At 41.3% G+C, this 22,777-nt stretch overlaps 1 long non-coding RNA gene across 2 annotated transcripts in view; it reads left to right on the forward strand.

Moving 5' to 3' along the window:
• The first annotated feature begins 6,049 nt into the window (after positions 1-6,049).
• Positions 6,050-22,777, forward strand: part of LOC143406941 (uncharacterized) — a 33,901-nt gene continuing 17,173 nt past the window's right edge. The window contains exons 1-2 of one of the 2 annotated variants that reach the window (XR_013092313.1): positions 6,050-6,130; positions 7,775-7,836. This is a non-coding gene — a long non-coding RNA (uncharacterized LOC143406941). Of the gene's footprint in view, positions 6,131-7,068; positions 7,145-7,774; positions 7,837-22,777 lie in introns of those variants that run through there. The other variant, XR_013092312.1, reaches the window with a different exon arrangement.

The following is a 22,777-nucleotide window of genomic DNA, read 5'->3' on the forward strand; positions in this document are numbered from 1 at the left end:
TTCACAGAATTCCATGACTGGTGACAGCTTAGTGTCACTATCACTCTGAACTCCTATGAGATTGTGGGCACCCCACAGAGACATTTCAAGGGAAGGTCACTTGGTCCTCTCTAAGGATATCATGGAACAGATTTCTACAGTGATAGAGGGGTTGGGTTTCAAGACATCTTCAGTCTATTTCAACTTATTTTTTAAAGATTGAATGCAAAATGTTTTAGGCAGTGTTGTCAGGGACAATATTGTTGAGAAGACAAATAAAGCAGGGGAGCGGGAATGTAGCTTGGTGGTAGAGCACTTGTGTGGTAGGCATGAGGTCCAGGGTCCAATGCAGCACAACAAGAAATGAAAGAAGAAAGGGAAGGAAGGGAGGGAGGAAAGAAAGCAGGATGGAGCAACAGGAAAGGCTGAACTGTTAAAGGGCCCTCTGGAGCTGGAGAGGGTTTTCAGAGATGTCCTGAGTCACAGTGAGGGGACCAGGTCTTTATGTGCTCCATGTACCAGTAAGTTAATGAAGGAGGCCTTCAGAGGAAGGGGTGTGCCTTTGGTCATACTCCACCTTTTAGATTTGAAAATGGATTAAAGGATGCATTTGGCTATTTGTACAATGGGGTGTGCATATTTACCCCAAGCCCCCAGGATCTGTTGCTTCATTAAGGTCTTCTATGATTATTGTCTTGAAAATATTTTCTGATGGTAACACGGGTAACCAATGATTCATAACTATTAGTATTTGCTTCAGCTAGAAGCAAGAGGACAAAGAAAACAGCCCAGCAGGAGGTAATCAGGACCCCAGAGAGGATGACAGAGGGGTGATGGAACAGGAGACCTAACCCTGCAGTACACCTCTCCGAGTGGAACCTGCTCAATTTTTAATTTTCTGCCTTGGGCACAAAACGCGCTTTGTTTTATCTTTCGCTTCTGCTGAAGGAGTCTTGAGTGTTTTCTCAGCTTACCTTTTCCAATCTCGCAGGCTCTTCACGCAGTGTCTCACTTGTGGTTTTAACCTTTTATCTTTCTTTCTGATACTTGTTTTGAGTTTACAACTAATAACTATTCTGTGGGTACCCTCGGGTTTGACTGGTCAGGGAGGAGCCCGAGACAGTTCAAAGCCCATTTCCCACTTTCCAGATGCATGCCGTGAATGGAGGAAAGGAGAGAGCTCCTGACTCATGGAGTGGGAAACCCGGGCAGCCTTCAGCTCAGGGCTTCCTGTGAATCAGCTGGGGTTTGTGGCATAGCAATGAGCAAGTGGCATTAATGAGGGAGGCATAGATGGTGCCAGGGGCTTGTACATTTGGTTGGAGCCAAACCCAGCAACTACGGTAGGGAAACAATAAATGAGGAGGGTTCTTTTACCACCCTCCCTTTTTTTAATAGGAGCAACTTTTTGGCTGATGAAAGTTCTTTTCATGGTTCCAGGAGGGAAGCGTCTTTTGTACTACACACTGGAATGTCAATTCTCATTACTAGACCCTGGCTGTTCAAATGCTATCTGAATCTCCCCAAGGCCTCCTTGGGGAGGCTGGAGGCAGAAATTTCAAGGAGCTTATGCCAATTATTTTCTTACTATCTGCATATTGATGGCTGACCCACAGTCATCAGGTGAGTCAGGTGCTATGCACAGCTTCCTCTATTTCATTCATGGCTTTTAAGACCGATAAGATTTTTTTTTTTTTGAAAAGTCTTTGTCCTTTAGCCTCTGTGATGCCATTTATGTTGTCTGTCTGCTCACAAAGGGAGAAATAAAGAATAAATTGAAGCATATGCAATAGTTATTTGTGAAATGTCAAAGATGAAAACCAAGAATCAGAAAGTCTAGAACGAGAGAATCAAGGATCAGGAAGTGGTGCCCTTTAGGAAAGTACCAGTGTTTGGGGTTGTCTGTCATTTTGGTTCAAGATTAAAATTCCCATGAAATTGTGATTGACCCACATTAGGTTTCTTTCCATCCTCTTGGCTAGATAAGGGCAAGGAACCTTGACTCTTTATCCTTTAAAACTGATCTCAACGGGGGCAGATCTGAAGTGCCGCAGAAGAAGGGTAACTAGGTTTGGATGAGCAAACCAGCAGATGTCCATTCACTGCTGGAAGATCCCAGATTTTCCTAGAAAGGATGCCCAAAGGCCCAATCCCATATCGTTCTTTGTCACTATGACAGAATGACCCAAGAACCCTTCTCCTTTTTCCAAAACACCTGGATGTGCTCCATTATCTCCTTTGAAAGGAAGATGAACCACGATAATCTTTCAACGTGGTAAACAGATCACCAGGAACAAGCAAGTTTAGCAGATTCTATCTCAGAGGAGAGAGGAGGCTCTGAAGGCTCTGAAGATTTTTCTAGAGGACCTAGGAATACTTAGGCAAGGACAGTGACTCTCCAAACCCCTCTTTCTCAGGCCTCTGTGCAGTCATTTTCTTCAGTTGATCAGAGAGGCTTCCATCAAGCCCTAGCAGGCCTCATGTGTATTATTTATTGGATTTTAAAACAAATTGTGTCATTTGCTTTTTTTAAATATTTAATTTTTAGTTGTAGGTGGACACAATACCTTTACTTTATTTTTATGTGGTGCTGAAGATTGAACCCAGTGCCTCACACATACTAGATGAGCATACTACCTCTGAGCCACAACCTCAGCCCCTGTCATTTGCTTTTAAAGAGCCTCTGGGAATGAGCACAATTAAGCACAGATTAAAATGTCTGAAAGACTGAAAACCACCATAATGATACAGTGAAATGGACACAAGAGGCTGAGAAACACATCACGCTATCATTCCATCAAAGCATCCCAATTTAAAATGATACCTAAAAGCCAAGCCACGCTTGAGATGACCCAACTGGGATGTGAGCTGGTGCACACAGGCAATGGTTCTAATGATTTAGAAAATAACTCAGTGGAGGCATGAAGGGCATCAGCCAAAATTTGAAGAAAGAGGAGAAACAGAAGAAGGAAAGAGGGTGGAGGAAGAGGAGGAGGAAAGAAGGAAACGAGGGAGAAGGAGTTGGAAGATTAGGAGAAGAAGGAGAGACAGGACCCCCTGAAATTCCTAAATTAACACTGCAGGTGACTTTGATGTTTCCCAACACCTGGGCATTTGCTATGAGATATATAATGTTCTGGGTAAAACAGACAAATTGACACTTGTGGACAGACATTAAGCAAACGATATTATTATTTACATAGGAGTGAAGATGAAGGAGATAAACAGTGTGTAGCTCTATAAAGGAGATAAACACTGTGCAGGATAGAGTTCCTATTGTTCTTCTGTACCATTTGCCATTTCCCAGGTCAGATTATCCTGTGTTTATTTGCAGACCTTTCCTTTGTTTCCAGATCCCAAAAAACCTTCTTGGGTGCCAGTTCACTGGTTCCTTAGTCATTCCACTCTCTTGGTGCTTGTGGCCATGAGTATGAGAAATCTTTTGGTGGGGCCAAACCCTAACACTACAAGGCTCACTGAAGACCTGGACTTATTCCTTTCAGGAGACAGCCTACCCAAGGGAGAGTTTTTTGGGCAGGTGTTTGAGAGCCATCTTGATGGCAGCTCAGCGGGAGATTGGAAATGCAGTAGCAGCAGCTTCTTTGATGCCACATCTCAGGAATGTTCCTGGCATGGCCCCAGTTGGGTTCACTGTGCCCAGGGAATTGGGAAGGGGGCGGGAGGTGGACAGGAGATGGGAGAGGTGCTGAATGGCGAAGCGCAGCCTTTTGAATGTTTCCCTTTCTGATGGACGGGTTTTTACTCCCTCTGGAGTCTGGGCATCCGCAGGAGTGCCGGACTCTATTTTATAGTGAAGATTTTTTTTTTTCCTTCTCTTTTTTTCTTTTCCCATCAACACTTGTCAGAGATTCAAGGCAAAAAGGCTGGCAAAAGCCTGGGCATCTGCAGCAGCGCAGGCAAAAGATGAGTCTAAACAGGGAACAGAGCGAGGCATTGTTCCAGCGCCGCAGAGTGGGAAAAGTAGGTCAGAGGAGGAAATGCAGGTTTGACAGAACTGGGAATTGAACTTGTCACCTCAGAGCCCATTGGGGTAGAAAGTGAACAGCCAGCCAGGGACCAGGGAGTAACTGAAGTCTGCTGCCTGGGCGAGGGCAGACACATGCTGTGCAGAGCTGCCTGTGCCATGGTCACTGTCTCCTTCTGCATGTCTCCCTGCTTTCCTCCCCTCCCCCATCCCCCCTACCCTGGGAAACTAAACCAAGTGATGATTCTAGATGACAAGAACAGCTGAGACTCTCTGAAGAGAAGGCCAGGCAACAGCTTCCCAGCCACCAGCTGCATTTGCAGGACTGGGATTTGAGACCAACCCCCGTCCTAGAGAAGGCTCTAATTACCATCAACACCACCCTCGAGGAAACCCTTTCTCCTCACCAGCCTCCTGGCTAGGACCATCACCGGGGGTGCTAGACTCTCCGGGGCCTTGGTAATTCTCCTACTTTCTCTCACTGTCTAGGCCAGAGATTTCTAATGAAAGGTGTTTCCCCAATTGGGAGGACATTTCACTTTGGAATTATCTCCAAAACCTTCCTCTGGACATTGTTTGTGCCTAACAGGAACCAGCTCCTCCTCCTTTCAGGTCTCAAACTTCCTTCAGTAGCAACAAGAGAGACTTTGAATTGGTCATTTCAGATCTGCCTGCCATACTACTGAAAACAAGTGAAGTTGAATGGATGCTTTCCCATTCAATATCTCCAATATATGTTTGGATCTCAGAGAAACTTGTAGTCGGTTTAGTTATAGAATCAAGTCCAGGAATGACTACTACTCATTCCTGGACTTGATTCTATAACTAATGGCTTGTTTGAAATAGGAATGGTACCACTTATTTGTAATAGAAAGGCTCAAATTCACATTCCACCAGTTATTCATCTTGTGGCTTTAGGCTATTTAGCAAAACTGTCACCTCCAGATTTCCTTGGCAGTAAAATGGGTATAATATCACTTACTGCAGAGTTGTAAGGTATCAGCCATGCTTCAGTGTGATTCATATGCAAAAGTACTTTCCCTAGGCCTGGCACCTGCAAGAAACTGAATCCAATGTTTGTCCCCTTCCTTCCTCAATGCTGCTAAATTAATTAAAATTAAATAAAGTTTAAAATGCAGTTCCTCAGTCAAAGTAGCCACAAGTCAAGTGTTCAGTGGACACATGTGGCTGGTGGCTATCACATTAGACAGTATAGATGTGGAACATCTCCGTCATTGCCTGAAGCTCTCTTAACCATGCTGACAACATCCATATAGAAATTAGGCTTTCCATAATGAGAATAGGATTCTTACAGGCAAAACCCAGATGCCTCTTTGCCTCTGTGTGTATCATCATCAATGACCTCACCTTTAAGACACACAGTATGTATTTTAGAGCATAACCATATACAGGTGTATTCGTATCCTGCTTTTAATTGGTATTGCACTTGAATCTCCTGATTGGCTTCCACTGTCTTTGCAAGCTCGTGGTGAGGGGGGGGGGCGCTGTGAGTACAACCTGGTTGCAAATTGAGTTTTCATGCGTCACAGACCTTGCTCCCCCAGATGGCTTTGTGCCTAGCAAATGACACTGCACACTCTATGCTATGGGATACAAGGCAACCTTAAAGCAGATAGAAGTATCTCTTCTGCTGTCTCCCAAGGGCTGAGTCCAAAAAGAAAGCTTTTTCTTTTCCTGGTGGGGTGAAGGAGGCAGTGGTTGCTGATGCTGGTAATGGGAGTGAGGAAGCTGGAAAAATGACTCCTTAAAGAAAAATGAGTGTTGCAAAAATAGAAACAGGGACATTTCATAAATCTTAAATTGCTTTAGCCTCTGGCTGCCAATATTAGTGGAAGGACATTTGATGGTCATTTTACATGGGCGTGGCTGATGCCCCAAGCCCCTGTCACCGCAGGCTTCCCCATGACACCCCTTCCCGCAGGGCAGCGAGCACATACTTATCCAATAGCTCTCATGTTCTGTGATCCAAATAGAGCAGAAGAAGTTTCCAGGAGGGATTAAAATGCACACTTGGATGACTCCAACCAACTTCAGCCCAGAGAGAAGCAAAAGTCAGCGTGATGGGGGCGGGGAAGCATGAAATAAGTCAAGGTTAATTCAGCATGTGAAGAAAGTTTGAATTATTCATTTTCTGACCCATACCAGGTACTTTTTACTGCAGTCTGTTATGATCTTTTGGGGGACTTAGTAGTCACACAGGTTTCTCCGCTATCTTTTAAACACATGCTTTGTCCTTTAATTTAAGGAACGGGATTGCTAACAGAGGGCTCTGGTGCCAATCGCAGGCTGGGAGGTGCCTTTTAGAAGTGCCCAAATGTTGCACAGCTGAGAGGAGGGAGGCAGCGGCCACTTAGCACTTCATTCCCATTTGGGTTAAGTGATTGGGGAGGAGAAGAGAGACGGAAAGCAAGAAGTGAGAAAAGCATCTGTGGGTTTGGAGGAGGGTGGGAAGGAGGAGGAAGCTTCATAGAAGATGCGTGATTTGGTTTCCTTTCAGTCATAGGAGCTCTTTGTTTTGTTTTGAACTGACATTTCTGATTGGAAATTCATCTGATCAAGAACAAAAAGCAGGATAAAGATGTATTGCCTTAAAGAAGCAAAGAGCATCATTGGAAAGAAGGGTCTAGTGCCTATTAAGAGGGATCAAAATTGGAGGCCTGGCTAGGCTGTTCTTATATGTTAAGGGCTATTTCTCACATCTCATCACGCTGTGAAGTGAGTATCACAAATATGCCAAGCAGCTTCTGGATCTCAGGCTGCTTTGGCTGGCATTTTATTTAGCTTGTGACATTCTTGGCTGTTCTTATTCTGGTGGGCATCGACACTGTCCAAATCTGCTGAATCTAAAATCCTGTTCAGATACCCCTTTGTTCTCATGGCTGCTCTACCGCACCCAGGTAGGGATAGCTAAGTGTGTATACTTCAGAAAGGCATCTCTGTGTCCATGAAGGTGGCAGCCTCGTAAAGAGTTGTGGCCATGTTTATAGCAGGCCCTCATGCAAGGGTAGAGGTGAACCTTTGGGGAGGAGGGAATGAGAAGGGGCCATGTGCAAACTGTGCTTGGCAGCTATAGAAGTTAACCTTGTATTTCTGGTTGAAGTTAGCTCAGAAGCCAGGCAAAGGAGAGGTCACTGACTTGAGTGCTCCACAGGGGCGCAGGTAAGTGTAAATGAGTGATGTGGGAAGGGAGTACGATAACAGGGAGTGGTGGCGACTGTGACAAACTAGAGAACATGGGACTCCTTAAAGAGGAAAGCCAATGCTCCAGCATGCAGGCATGCTAACCCAGAATCTTTAGACTTCCTGGATTTCTAACACAATCTAGAAATCCATGCTTATGAGTTTTAAAAATATTGGCCCCCAAATATGGGTCAATATTTTAAAAATGATTTGGCTAGGCAGAAAGCACCCAGGGCCAGATGCAGCCAAGGGGGACATCAGTTTGCAAACCATGATTTGGGATCAGCTGGGAAAAGGCTGGTTCTAGTGTTCCTGATTTGCAAAAATAATTTGTTTCATGGTTCCCAGGATTATAAAATCCCCCTCAATGGTGCTAGTAGCAAACGCGGCCAAGGGGGTGAGACTCGACACTTCTCCTGGGCAGCCACTTTGCTAAGTGCCTCTTACCAGCCTTAAGCTGTAGAGTTGCTCACCCTCTTCCAGGCATGGCGGGGTCCTTCTTGGGGATTGGAAATTGTGCTTTCACTCCTCTTCCAGCTAATTGCTTTAATGCATCCTGAATGTATCTCGGCTGCCGCCCCTAACCACTGGGTCATCATTTATTCACAGGCCTGAAGTCCCTGAAGCAGCCTCCTGCTGGCCCTCACGCTGCAGGGGATTAATGTAGTCTGGTGGGTGAGTCAAAAAGAAAGATGACATCATTTTCATGTCAGGATGAGGATGTGTGTCTGTGTCTGTAGGGGTGATGGAGTGCAAAGAGAGGAAAACCAGGGCCCTTCTCCTCCAAGGTAGCACGGGGGCCCCTCCCTTCTTGTCTTTTGCTTTCAATCCAATCTGGCTTCTCCCAAGGGAGTTATTAATATGGGACACCGCCTGGCTTCTTCCCTTCTGTCTCCTCATATAAATCCAACTAATTAATTTACTTTAACAAGAGGAATCTTTTTCTAGCTCTTTCAGTCTTTGTCATTCCAGCTTAGTTTCTCTTCATTCAACCCCAAGACACACGACTACTTTCACAATATCCCTTCCAGCTTCATCTGTGTGGAGCTCGGGCTACAAAGAGCTCTTACTTTACATCATCAGATCTATTGTATGATGGAAAAGGGATCTTTAAGATGAAAGGTTATTAAATGGGAAGAAGGGTTGGAGGAGCAGGTAAAGGCAAGAATTTATACTCTGGTTGATTAATGAAAGGAAAATGGAAAGATTGTTTCATGTGGTGGAAATTAGACAATCTGAAGAAATTTACATATATGTGTATATATAAATGTGTGTGTGTGTGTGTGTGTATTTCAAATAGTTCCACTACAATGGGTTTATCAAAAAGACTATATCAAATTGAATCTCAAGGTCTTAATTGGCTTTCAGTTGCAATTGTAGAGTCAGGAAACAGCCCGTTCTATTAGAGAATGAGAGTTCTGATGAGCTGAGCAAGAGAGGTTGGTTGTGTAGAAAAGGGCTGAAGGAAGTAAAAACAGAACAAAGGAGGGTTGGTCAATTCAAAGGTACTTTCTTGTAAAGGTTAAAGAAGAGGGGACTTCCTTCTCATGCTGGCTGACCTTGGCCTGTTTAGAGATTGACATCAACTTAGATTGGCCTGGGGGTGGATCTTCAGCATGAGTGACTCCATTTTGGTTTGGTCTATTGGATCTTGTGCTGGGGCTCAGTCCCAACCAGTGGCCTTCCTGTAGGTTGACCGAGTACCAGAGGATGGTGGCATAAGAGTGCCCGCTCTTGCTTCTTTCCTTTGTCTTTCCTCCCTCCTTACCCTCTCCCTCCCTCTCTTCCTTCTTTCTTTTTAACATTGTAAATTACCTAGTTTTATTTTGAAAACTACCTAGTTATCTTGAACAGAGCGGGCACTCTTATGCCACCATCCTGTGATACTCATGAGTTTCCTGTCAATGTATGCATGAAAAACCTCTCCAAAATACCCCATTTAGTGCCTGTTAGCCCACTTGATTTTACAATTTTTTTTCAGTATTAGAAATTGAACCCAGGGTGCTTTACCACTGAACTATACCCCAGTCCTTTTTTCTGTTTTTATTTTTTTGACTAAGTTGCTAAGGCTGGCCTCGAACCTGAGAGCTTCCTGCCTCAGCCTCCCTAGTCACTAGGATAACAGGCCTGTGTCACTGTGCCTGGCTAGCCCACTTCAGAAAACTACCTCTCTTCTCCTTCTCCAAAAAGCTGAGGCAGCCAGGGCTGTGTTGGCCTCAGGGTTGCTGTTTTATATAACACAGTGTCTGTGTGCCAGGAGCTGAAGGTGAGGTTGCTCTTAGGGGAGAAAGCCAGGCGGGAACTGACAAAGGTGAGGTTAGAGTAAGCCAGCAGTCAAGGGGAGGTCTCCTTCTGTTCTCAGCAACCACATGGAAAGTGTTGGAATGGTTTGTCCCTGAATAGGGCCAAGTGGAACTTTCTAGATTACTCCTTAGAACTCCTTTAATTCTTGCCTGGGTGCTGCAAAGTATTTTCTTTGTAGAAAGTGTCTTTTTAAAGCCCTGCCATCACCAACACTACCCTCAAAGAAAGAAAGAAAAAAAAAAAGATTTGGGAAAACAAGTGCCATCCTGCCCATTTGCACACTGCTGTAGGGAGAGGAATCAAGATCTGCTAATGAATGTACCAGCTGTGTGTGGAAAATCAGCCAAGCTCAGGCATGGGGCTCTCATTTCTCTGCTGAGATCTGTACTCCAGACCGTGTGTGAGAAGCATGAGTGTGGCTTCACCCACGGCATGCGTAAGGAGCAAGGTAACAAATGCCAGTTATCTTGGTGCACTAGTTCAAAATGAGCCCTGTCTTGGGGCAAGGGCAGCTAAACCTCATTATTGTTTCCTAGTTGGTCTGGTGGTGTTTTACAACACAAGCAAACCCCCCTCTCCTTCCTAAGACAGGAGGCCTTTTCAATTCAGCTGTCCAGGATTTGAGGGCTGAAAAGTCTGGTTACTTTTTAAGATAAATTTCCTGGGTTTCCTTCTTTGCTTGCTTCTTTCCTTTGTCTTTCCTCCCTCCTTACCCTCTCTCTCCCTCTCTTCCTTTCTTTCATACCTCCTTTTTCCCTTCTTTCTTTTTAACATTGTAAACTACCTAATTATTTTCTTATTGAAATGTATCAAAATCCTACTGTACAACTTAGGGATGACTGTAATCTGGAATACAGTAATCCCTCCTTTTCCACAGTTTTGCTTTCTGAGGTTTCTGTTACTCACACCAAATGCAATCTGAAAATATTAAGTGGAAATTCCAGAAAGAAACTTCACAAGTTTTCAACTGTATGTTGTTCTGAATAAGAAGATGAATTGTCAGCCACCCTGCTCTGTCCCGCCAGGACATGAATCACCCCTTTTTCCTGTGCATACTGTATGTAGGTATCTCCTCTGCATATTCACTTCAATTATATTAATAATGGCTTCTGTTTATTGAGCACTTAGTATGCACCAAACACCATACCAAGAGCTTTGCATATATTGCCTCATTTAGTGCAATTAGTAAAACTGGAGAAGTGGAGCATCTTATTTCTGCATTTCAGTAATTCTTTATTAATGGAGTCTTTCATAGTTAGGAGTATGCCACTATATCTAGCATAAACCTAAATGAGGACTGTTGCCAAGGGTGAAGTTGTTCCAGAGAAAAGAAGGAAATTCATTTTTAAAACAGTGATCCTATGTCTACTTTGGGGAAGTTTGCTCTCAAGAGATTCAATGTCTCAAAGTGAACTAAATTATTCACTTCCAAAGTTTTGGTATTGGAAAAGCTATTCAATCTCTTAGGCTCTGATTTCCTTATTTATAAGATGAGATGTTATGGGCATGCACGAAGAGCTTAGAGTTGCACAGGGCATACTGTAAGTGTTCAATGAATGTTAGCTCTTTCTATTGTCATTATTAAATTATCACAATATTCCAAAGGAGGTGTCGTCATCCCCATTTTACAGATGGGGAAAATGAAGACAAAAGACTTCAACAATTTACCCAAGATAATCTAGTAAGTCAGTGATGGAGGTGATGGTTCTATCTGTGTAGGTCACTTTCAACCCAGAGCTTACAACTGAAATAATGTTGTTGCTTCTCATTATAGGAAGTAGAATCTGATCATGGCAATATAGAATACAACTCCTTTCTCCTGTCGGGAACCTGAGCTGTAAAACAAATATAAAATGTCCTGAAGACCGGACATGTGTCACATGAGAAGCATTTTCGATCCCTCTGGTAGAGAGGATGTGCTTAATTACCATGTGCCACTGCTGTTAACCTCTGCAAATAAGTCTAATTATCACAGATTAATGAACAGAGCTTAGGCACATCTAAAGGGGCTTTGCTGAGGGGTTTTCATTTCTGCATTTCATTATCTCCATAAACGCTGTTGTTCCCCATGCACACGGTTATGGGATTTTATTATATTTTTTTAGCCGCGCTCTGTGAAATATCAACAACGGAGCCTGTGAAACAGCTCAGGGCAGGGATCGCTTTCCAGGAAATCTTTAGGAAGCCTGTAAGTTGGGTGGCTGCTGCTTCGCTGTTTACTGATGAATCATGCCACGTTGGTTCATAGGGAATAAAGCTTAGCCGGTAGCCAAGGAAACAGGCTGAGATTTTGGAAATATCTGAAACCACAGAGATATTTCCAGGAAAAATCAATGTCTTAGTCAAGAGTCAGGTTAACCGTACGTGCATCCTTGTGAGCAACAATGCTGCAAATGCAGTTTAATTGTTCCTTCCTGATTGCATTATGACTTAAAACCACACACACAGGGTTACATGGCACTCTCAGAAAATGCTCTCCAAGAGAAGAAGAAACCAGGTCTGCTGTATGCATCCTAAAAAGTGCCCATTGTGCTGGTCCTTGGAGCCTGGCGGCCATGTTTGGATATGCCTGTGCACTCAGAAAGACAGATCTCTGGTGAGGATCTTGGGAAGTCCAGTGTCACATTATATAGCAAGACAACAAGCTGGCAATTAGCGAAAGGCTTCGGTCATACAAGAAGCTGGGACCTAAAGAAGGTCTTGGGCACAATCCACCAGACACGTTTCATTAATAAATGATTAGATTTGCAAATCTTGTCAGAAGAGATTGCTATCACAGAATTAATGAAATAAATAATGAAACATTTCCAGTGTTTCTGGCTGGCTTTCAGAGCAGAGTAGATCTTTGCCTTTGTTGCAATTTATGGCTGTCTCTTTGATCAACTCCTGGGGAGTTCAAGGAATGATTTTTCTGCTTCCAACACCGCCTTCAGCTTTTAGGTTTGCCTTTTTTTTTTTTTAAACTTGACTTTTCATATCATTTTGTGCTTCAAACACAAAGGTTCCCCAGGATAATTTCAGATAAAGAAACCCAACAGAGTGAATAATCTGCAGTAAAGAAAATCTGAATTGTACTTTGAGAAACAACCCATTTGACACTGGGTTAGAAAAGGGGCAGGGGAGGGATTTGCTCACAAATGAACACAAAAAAATGTTCACAGTTTTATTCCAACATCTCCATTCTGTACAGACTAAAGCTGAAAGCATTTCCTGATCCAGAAGCAAACCAAGATGCCACCCAGTGAGGATTTCCCAGCAGGCACACAGGAATATGCTCAGGACATTAGTTTGCAGGGGCAGCTCACATTTCTTTTGTTGGAAAAAGAAAACAACCAAAAATTTTGATATGGCAAAAAGAGTGTCAATATAGTCATGGAGAAGTCAGAATGTTGTTGTAGAAATCAAAATCTATTTCTAACTTAGAACATTTTAATTTGAATTACTATTAATTATGGAGGGAATGGAGCCCCAACATCTGTTAGCCATGTGGGACCTCTAAAGCTCTATAACCTTGGTGATGAAGAGTCTTCCTTGAACCACATCAGTCATAAGGCAAAGTATCTGTTACTTTTAAGCTTGACATGTGGGGTAATCTTTCAGAGGAAAGCATTATATTGATAACATAAATAGATTTCCAAGTTCTCTCCTTCTGCATCCCCACCCAACACACTGACAGACACACATATGCATACACACTCACCATTTTTTTTGGAAATTATGAGACCTAAGGTCAGGGTCCTAATCGATTGTTTGCTTCTGGACTTATCTTCTTGGAGCTACCATTGGGCCTGTTCAGTGAGTTACAATGGAGCCAAGTTCAAATCCATCCTGTTATGAAAAAGTTCAATTACTAGTGCACCTTTGAATAAATATGTACAATACTATGGGTCAATTAAAAATAAAAATATACTTTAAGAAATGTGCATTTGAGTATCATCTTTTCAAGTGTCATCCAATGGCATAGCCATTCCAGAGGTAAAATACGTCAGACATTTCTTGTTTATATGGGTCAGATTATTTCTTCTGAGAGAAGATAACTTCCCTTTTTTTTTAAAAAAAGAAGACTCTAAAAATTAGGAAATTACTAATTCGGGGAAGTAAAACTAATGATAACATTATAAAGCTCTAAACAAAACCTCTGTCTCAAGTCCCATTAGGACCTTCCCATACATAGATAAATATTCTTGTGCTGCTCAAAAATTTTATGACACATCTTTATAGTTATTTTCCAGCATTGACTAGTTCTCTAATCAGAGTTTAAACATGTGATTGATTTTACTTGTCAGGATGAAAATTAGACTTTCTTTTCATCAAATTATTATGCTATCGCATGGATTCTGTGTTGCACGATTTTTTCGAGTTTTGTCAATTCTGAAATCAGGAAACATATTGAAATCAACATCATCCGGGAACAGTTTTGATGTAGTTGTCAGTATGGCAAGGGGGCCTTGAAACTTTCAGAGTGGCTGCCAGCTACTACAGAGGACAACCAAAGGCAATAGCTGCTCTGCGTCATCAGCGCTCCTAATGGCACAGATCAGAACGTTGGGTGGAAAGATGTGGATGTTGATGACAAGGGTCAGAATTAAAGCAGAAATCACAACTTGCAAAACTGTATTGTAAGATTGGCAAAGCAGATAAATCATATGAACCGTGACATGAATAACAAATTAAGTTTGAAGGGTTTTGAAATCAGTCCTATATGTTCCAAGATAAGACCACCGACTTGCAAAAGCTCTTCTTTGTTATACATTTGGACCCATCCCTACCCAGTCCTCACTTATTTCTGCTCCAAGCCACCTTGAGACCACCCCCACACCTGGTAAAATACCATAAGTGCCCTTCTCTGCCTCCCCTTTCCAGAATGTTGAAACCCTGCCAACCTGGAACTTTTTCCTGCTCAGCAACTTTATAAACCCAGTTTTGTATGATCAGCAGTGTTCCCTGGTGGTCTTGGTGCAGAGCTTTGATAGCTCAAGAAGAAATTCAGGTGAATTGGACTCTAAGGCTAAATAGTTTCAGGAATGCATTAAATTATTTAGCTTACATTTACCTTTTAATGTATGTACAAGTGTGATCTATGATAAAAATACATGACTATGAAGTGTAGAAGGACTTTTGCAGAAGTGTAAAATGAACTGTAAGAAAGCATGTGTTAGAGTTGATGGGTTTCAATTTTTTCTTACTGATACATAAAATAATAGTAACATATCATACGATTCACAGCATTTTGTATTTACTAAGACATGGTAAGAAACAGTAATAATTGCTGGCTAACTTGTGCTGGATGCTAATCCAGAGACAGGCAGTGTGCCACATGCCTCACCTGCACTAATTACTTCTACCTTTGCTAGAGGTAAGTCCTATCATCACTCTTTATTTTGTAAAGGAACAAACTAAGGTGTGGAGAGGGTCCACAGTTGCTTCAAATTATAATGAATGATGAAAGAGTTAGGATTCACATCCAGGTAGTCTGACTGTCAGGCTAGGCAAGGAGGAGAGAGATGGTGCTTATAGCACTATTTTCTTAAAACCAGCAGAAAGCATTAATTAAAATGATAGTGCTTGTACCAGGCATGTACTAAATTTGGGGCTTTGGGCTTTTAAGGGTAATATATTTAGCAGTTCTTTGGTTCTTATGGCAGTGAAGTTGTTTCCCTTGGGTACTTAAAAAAAAAAAGATGTCTTCTGAACCTAAAATATATGCCAGCTTCTTTCTTCTTAAAAAAAAAAAAAAGAGTCCCTTAGTGTTTAAAGCCATGTATCAGGGTTAAAAAACATGCAACCAAATAAAAACAAACCCTGCACTGGGTCATCCATTTAAGTCACTGCTTGACAGCTGTTCTGGGAATGGCTGTTGCCAGGGGTTACTGCCAGGCACTCCGCATCCCAGCCTTACCCATCACCCCCAGCCTGGGCTGTCTCTCTGGAGAAGTGACCCTGCCTTCCTTTCCCCGCCCCACCCCCACTTTGGTGGTCATATTAAAGATTTTTTTTTTTTTTCTCCTTTGCAAGAGAAATGAAGTAATCATATGCTGAAAATTCCCTTGGTGTTGCTAGGGTAGTCTCTGCCTTTGATGTTTTCCTTGCCCCTGGTTTTTCCTGGCAGATCACAGCATCAGCACCGCTTTTTCTGTAAGCCTCAACACAGGGTTCCAACCTGCGGCTTTCCACAGGTGGGGCTGCATCAGGCATTATTACCCACGGATGTGCCAGTGTGGAGAGTTGTAGTCCATCGTGGTGTGTTTTTTAAGACTCTTTGGTTTTGTTCCTGTTCTCTGTTCTCAAACTCTTCCTTCTTCTCTTGACAGTACATCCATATATTCCTTTTGACCAAGAAATTTGATCAGGATATAGTGATGTTCCTTCTATCACCCTCTTTTCACAACTTCACCTCCGCCTATATGTTTTAGGAAAGGGGGGTGGTTTAGTCGCAAGCCCCTCTATAGCACTGTTTATTGGAAACATACAATCAAATAATCTGCGATGTGGGTTGATTTAATAGTTCTGTTCCTTAAAAGCTTCAAAGTCATGAAATGTATTTTCATCTGTCACACTTAAAGATGATTTGTGGGAAGCACTTTGAGATTTTTGTAAAAAAAAAAAATTGTCATATTCGCATTCCTTTGTTTTGGGTATTGGGTAATGTTTAAGAATCACAGCTCCCATTGATGCCCCAAGTCAAACCAAGTCTTGTCAGATGTGCTGTTGGGTTCTCTGACATTTTATTAAAAGGAATCTGTTGCCCATTATACTTCTTTTTCCTTGCCTTTTCTCCCCATCACCTGCTCCCCAACCATTACTTTCTATTCGGCACATGCCCCCTTTCTAGGGTTTGCATATAGATTATTAAGAAAAAAGATGTAAACACACAGGGAGGATTAAGGTAGACACAGCTGGTGTCAACAAAAACAGAGAGAGATGAAAGTGCATTGAGCTTGTCTGAATGGACAGCCCTGGGGCTTTCTCATGACTCATCCTTGACCTTTACCCTCCCAAACCATGCCCAAGGCAAGTAAACAGCTTTTCAAAGCAGACTACCTTCTGGGACTCTTCATACATTTTCATTTTAATCTCTTTGCAAATTGGTCAAAAATAAATGCACCTATGAAGGGAAAGGCTACTGACAAAAGTCAAATCTGAAATGACATAGAATCACTCTGTGCCTTACACACAGAGGGTCCTAAATTGCTTATCAGTTTATATCAAGTGAAAGGGAAAGGAAATGTCCTCAACAAGCGTTTTAATGTCTCTCTGCATCTTTCATAAGGGTTACAAAGGCTTTTCAAAATATTGCCTTGAGGCATTTCTAAGTGCCTTAATTTCCTCTTTGTATTTTGTGGATTATCTATTACCAGTAGATATACTTCTATCATGAAAAAACACTGCTCCAAAAAAAAAAAAATGGAATTATAGTATAAATTTTTTAAATAAGAAAAGTACCACTCAGTGAGTTATTTTTATAAATGACTGGAATAAAAGAAGCAGCTTCTTAAAGTTGTACTACTCGATGATGTAGATAAATTGTCATATGGCTAAGAAATACCTTCTGATATAAAAGACAGGTTAAAGATGAACTTAAATTCTTCTTCATTCCAAACTTAGTATTATATCTAAAATCATACAATAAGTTTCCCTTTGTATATCCGTTGGCCCAAACAGGAAATGGAAATTTTTGTGCTTATGTTTTTCATTTGCAATTTTTTATTAGTCACGTTCAGTTATAAAAAGAAACTTGGGACCACAAAATCATTTGACCTATAAAATCTAATATCAGTCTCATGCACCACTTGATAACAAATGGAGCTTTTGGAAGAGACTACAACAGAATGACACCTGGGCAGAGGTCTCTTATTATCCTTCTATCTCATTTTCATTTTTTTTTTTTTTTTTGGTCTGACAGTACAACTTTTTAAATTTAAAGTTCTAGTGAGTTACATATTAAAAATATGTATAACCAGTTCTCAAGGTCAACATAGAGAGAGGGGAAAACAGTCCTGTCCCTGGTTGTATAAAAGTAACTTTAATCATTTTATCCAGTAAGTTCACAGTGGAAGGGAGAATCTACCAAGCAATCATGGATCTTACTTCTGTTAAAGAAAACTAATACAGAGATGTGTTCTAAGTTCTAATTATACTAAATCCTAAACATCCTGCTTGAAAATGTTTTCTACAGTCTTGAAAATCAAATTGCTTTATGGTTAGAGGAGCATTTAATATAGTGTGACCAGTTTAAAGTTAACATTTTGCATTCAGGATGATTAATGACACTATATTGTATTTCAATTACTACAAGATACTTCTCTGTAATAAACGATGGCAATAATATTCACATTAAGTCAATAAAAAGCATCTTCAAAGTGTGATGTATAAGTGCCATTATTATAGTATAAGTTGATCACATCATACAATGAATTATCAACAGTGTAACAGGAAATCTCTATATGAAAGCATATATTTTCATTTCAGTGCACAAGGATTTTGGCAGATCACCCTCATTAGTATTAATAGGAGTCAAGTGAAAATCCTCACACTCATTAGATAGAGGACTGCTCCTTCTTTCCCCAATCTAACTATACTTTCTCCAAACTGAATTTTAGCAGGTTCAAGTATGAGAAACCAACTCCCACCTCACCCCCACCCCAGGGCATTCAAGTTCAAAGAGAGATGTGGCAAGTGACTTAACTATTTCCCTTCTGGGAAAAAAACAACACTTGGGAAAGAATAGACATTTATTTCCCTAAAGAGACTTGATCACTTGCAAGAGGGATTTGGAGCACCATGGAACATGGAGAAGTTTCTGGTTGATAAATCCCCAGGGGATTGCTGCTTTTTAAATTGCTTGGGATAATACCTGGTTACAGAAGCTAGGTCACTGATGGTCCAGGGGGCTGTGAAAGTAGGCAGCAGAGAGAAAGTGAGGAAAGTGGGTAGTTTCTGCTTCTCCTCTGACCGTATTCCTGTCCTTCCCCACATACTTTCAGCTGACTTGGTCATCATGACAGAGTGCCTGAATGATAGACATCAATGGCCATGGTTCTGAGTCTGGGAGCCAAGGCCACCCACCTGACAATGCCATAGAGCTCTGAAGGTACCTGTTGGTTGGGAGGATGGTGATGTCTGTTGGTAAGGTTGTCTCTGCTTGGGTGGGTAGGCCTGTATTGTCTGGTTGCACTTCTGTAATAATTACACATAAATATGATCTCCAAAATAAAGGGAGATCCCCAGGATCTCTTTTTTTGCTTATATCATTTTAAAATATTAATTTTCTAAAATAAAATTCTATTTTGCAGACTTCATGATAGTGTAGGTCCAGGTAATTGCTAGTGATGTTGTGGAATCAAAATAGTTTTAAAAATAACTTTAGATGTTCCTTAAATTCGACATTAGAAGAAAATAGTCACTAGTGAGAAAACTACAACCCAAAGTCATCAATAAAGAATTTCTAAGTACCCAGAGATAACGGAGAGCCAATAGAATAGTCATATGAGATGAATGCAGACTTCAGAATGTAGTTTAGTTAGATCTACATCAAACCAAATTTTTCTTAGAAATCTGGATTTACATGGCCCTGCCCTGTGACTCTGCGTAGTTGAGGATAGTGGGATCCTTATAGTCAAATCCTAACCTGCCCATAGTTGTGGTTTTGCAGATTGCAACTGAGTTCTCAGATGACTGTGGGAAGGCTGTCACCCACCCAGGGCCTCAATCCAGCAGGTATATGGAGGCCCTCACAAGTGCCTGCTACTTCATAAATCTTCTCTTCATCCACAATCTCTCACTTGTAATTCTGAAAGTCACCAAAATTCTTTTAAAAAAATGTTTTTTTTTTTCCTTGTTTGTAAATTGGTGTCAAAACCCATTTGGTAGAAAATCTGACCTGAGCTGACATGAGGCTATTTATTGGCTCTAATTCCACTTAATATAATTTGCTGCAGAAATGTTAATGGATAAAATCAATTTAATTAATGTATCTAAAATCCCAAAATTACAAATTCCAAAAAACATTCAAGGCCAAGGAGTTCAGAGGGAACTACAGACCTCTGATGATGATGATGATGATGAAGAAGTTGGTAACAACTTCTTACCAACAACTCTCATGAGCTTGCTTCATCCTCCTGGTTGTGATGCTTGGTTTCTGATTCTTTATGTCTATATGTCCCAGTGACCTTCCTGTATGTGCCTTTGACCCCTTTGTGACACAGCTACTCCAGTTTCTGGCACTGACTTGCCAAGATATCTTTGATTTTGAGTTCACTCAACCTCTGGTGATCTGGGCTCAACAGTCAGTGGTCTCCAGGAATGAAGAACTTGACTTTGTGCTTGTCAATTGGTAAACACTCTATTGTTCAATTTTGAGTAAGGATAGAAGGACACAGAATATGGAGATGATTCATCTCCTGTAAATTAGAATCCATTCGCGTGCCAGAAGCCTCTTTTGTTTCTTATTCATCCTAATTAATTCTGGCTCCTCAAACAACATGATCAGAAATAGGAATACTATGGGAGGTCCATGGATGTCACCTGGGATGTGTTCTCTCTCTTGATCCTTCCTTAGTGGATTATGGCTTCTTGGTCTCTGCCCCATTAGATGAGGATTCTGTCTCTATTCACATATGGCCATAGCCTAAGGGATGCTTAGGAACCTGCTTCAGGCACCAGGGAGAAATTTCCTCTGCATTAAAAAGAGCCTGTCACTGAGATACTCACTATAGGCTTTGCATCAGCTATTTCCAGGACACGATCAAGGACACTGGAGCTTTCCCATTCTTTTCTGGGTCCTTTCTGATTCACATTGTTTAGAAACACCTTCTGGGGCTGGGGTTTTAGCTCAGTAGTAGAGAACCTGCCTAGCATATGAGAGATACTGGGTTTGATCCTCAGTACCACATAAAAATAAATAAATAAAACAAAGGTAATATGTCCATCTACAACTAAAAACAAACACACACTCACACACAAAAAACACCTTGTTTCCAAATTTATCAATCTCGGTGTCATGCAAGATGCATACATTTGAACTACATCCAAAAGAAAATTAGTTCCTGAAGAACCCAAAGGCTTTATTCTAAGGAAGTTTTACCTGTAAAGTGGTCATTTATCTTAGAACCAAAGGATATTCTCATTGAAGAACAAAAATGGGACATAAATCCATGAAAGATGAAGTTTCAAGGTCGGAAGGATATGATTTGTAGCATAAATAACTCAGGAAATAGATGTTAACTACTACAGAGTTTGGTGAAGAAGGCAGGTTGAAATATCAAAAAGATGTTTTTAAAGGATGCTGGATTTAAAGTGGACCTTAACATGTGTGTTTGACTGATGGAGAAGAAGAATGGTGCAAACTGTGGATTAGGGAAAAAATGTGTGTCCAGGTCATGTGTTGAGGACTACTGAGGAGTGGTGTTGGGAGAGGCATGTTTGGAAGGCCTTTAAGGGTCTGATGGTAAAAGACCTTACTGAGAGACCAAAGTTTTTGGCATTTCTCTGATGCCTCGTCTAGGTTTTGAAACAGCTTTCCTCATTTTTGCTTAATTCTAGTAAGAGAAAATTGAAAGAGGAATATAGAGCAAAGTAAAGAGGGAAGAAATTGATTATGCAAAACTGCTGAAAAATAATGTAATCACTTGGCACACATTATCTTGATCATTGTTACACCCTGAGGGGTAGTTACTTATTGTTATCTTTGTTTTTCAGATGAGGCTTGGAAATGTTAAGTCACTTGTCCAAGGGGACACAGCTAGTAAGTGTCTGCTCCAGCATTTGAACCCAAATTTGTTTGCATCCAGAGCTAAAGTCTTATCTGCTCGCTCACAAATTAATGATCATAATGACTCAGTTTTTAGATTATAAAGACCTCCATTAGAGTAATAGCTTGGAGAGTCAAAATAGAGGCTGGAGATGAGAGATATTGTAAAGGAAGTATCCACAGACCTGGCAACTGACCGTGAGTGGCAACAGGGGGGCAAGTTGAAGATTTGCTTTCATTGCTTCAAGGCCGGATATTTAGGAGGATTGCAGAAATATCAGTTGAGAAAGACAGTTAGGAGGAAGCTTTGGCTTGAAGGGATAGAATATGAATTATTCATGAAGCCACGGTCAACACTGGCCTCCAGTTCTTTCTCCTCTATCTTATCCCCCATCTCTGCCTTTTATTACCAGCATCTTTGGAAGGCAGTAAGATGCATGTTTTAGTCCTATTCTGAGCCATGTAAGATAAAATTTATATGAGAGGGTGAAGCAAGTACAGGGGGGAAAGGGGGAATTAGTATTTAATGAGAATCCTCAACTGAATCTATCCTCAGTCCTCAGGATTTATTGCAATCAGATTTTTTTTTTTTTTTTTGTAAAAACACGATTATACTTACTTTGCACCATTCTCCCCATGGTGGCATTGGGCCCATGGTGCAGTTACAGGACCAAATCTCAGTAGGCACTTAAAATTCATGATCTTGCTGCTGCACGGCAGAACAATATAAATTGAAAAGCACAGCCTGGATACCATCTTGTGGTTTTTATAAGGGGAAAATTAGTGGCACTTTGATTCACGAAAGGCTTATGGCAAGCCTGGGCCCTGTGGTGGCACTAATATAGCCATCACTGGAATGCCAAGAGGTGGCCTGCTGTGTTAACAGCTGTCATTTCATGCCAAACTCATATAACTGAAAGGTTATGGGCCAATAAAAAAAAAAGAAAAAAAAAACTGTTGCTGCTCCTCTCCTTTGGTTATAAGATGCAGGAGCAAGCACTTTGGAAAGCAAGCTACCTTGTTTCCTGCTAAAATATGCCTGTCAAAGTGGGCAGTTTCTACGGTGAGAGGGATTTCTTGAGCATGTCCATGTTGGCATTTCTTTGTCTAGCAGTGAGCCTTGCTAGAATATGTTCTTAGAGCTGAACATAGAGCCAGCAGGGGAGAGTGACTTAGTATGGTGTTGCCTTGACAGTTCAGTCAGGATGGTGGCCAAAGCAACTCTGGGGCAGAAGGAAGTAGGACAGAATGCCGGAGCTCAGATCTGAGCGGTGGATCTGATTCTGCCACTTAGCAGTTACTCAATTTGATGCAAGTCACCTGTCTGGTCTGTCTATAATGTCCTATTTGTACAAAGGATTTAGTATCATTTGTAATTGAAGGGTTTTTGTTTTGTTTTGTTTTGTTTTGTTTTTAGAAAGATCAGAAATAATATATGAAGGGTACCTTAAAATAATAAGAACAAATTTATTTTTTATTATCCTCCAGCCCCATGTTAGGCGGTTTCCATGCATTATATCATTTGATTGTCATACTTGCCCAGCGAGGTAAGTGGCATT

This window comes from Callospermophilus lateralis, chromosome 9 (genome assembly GCF_048772815.1).
Source record: "Callospermophilus lateralis isolate mCalLat2 chromosome 9, mCalLat2.hap1, whole genome shotgun sequence".
Classification (NCBI taxonomy): Eukaryota; Metazoa; Chordata; class Mammalia; order Rodentia; family Sciuridae; genus Callospermophilus; species Callospermophilus lateralis.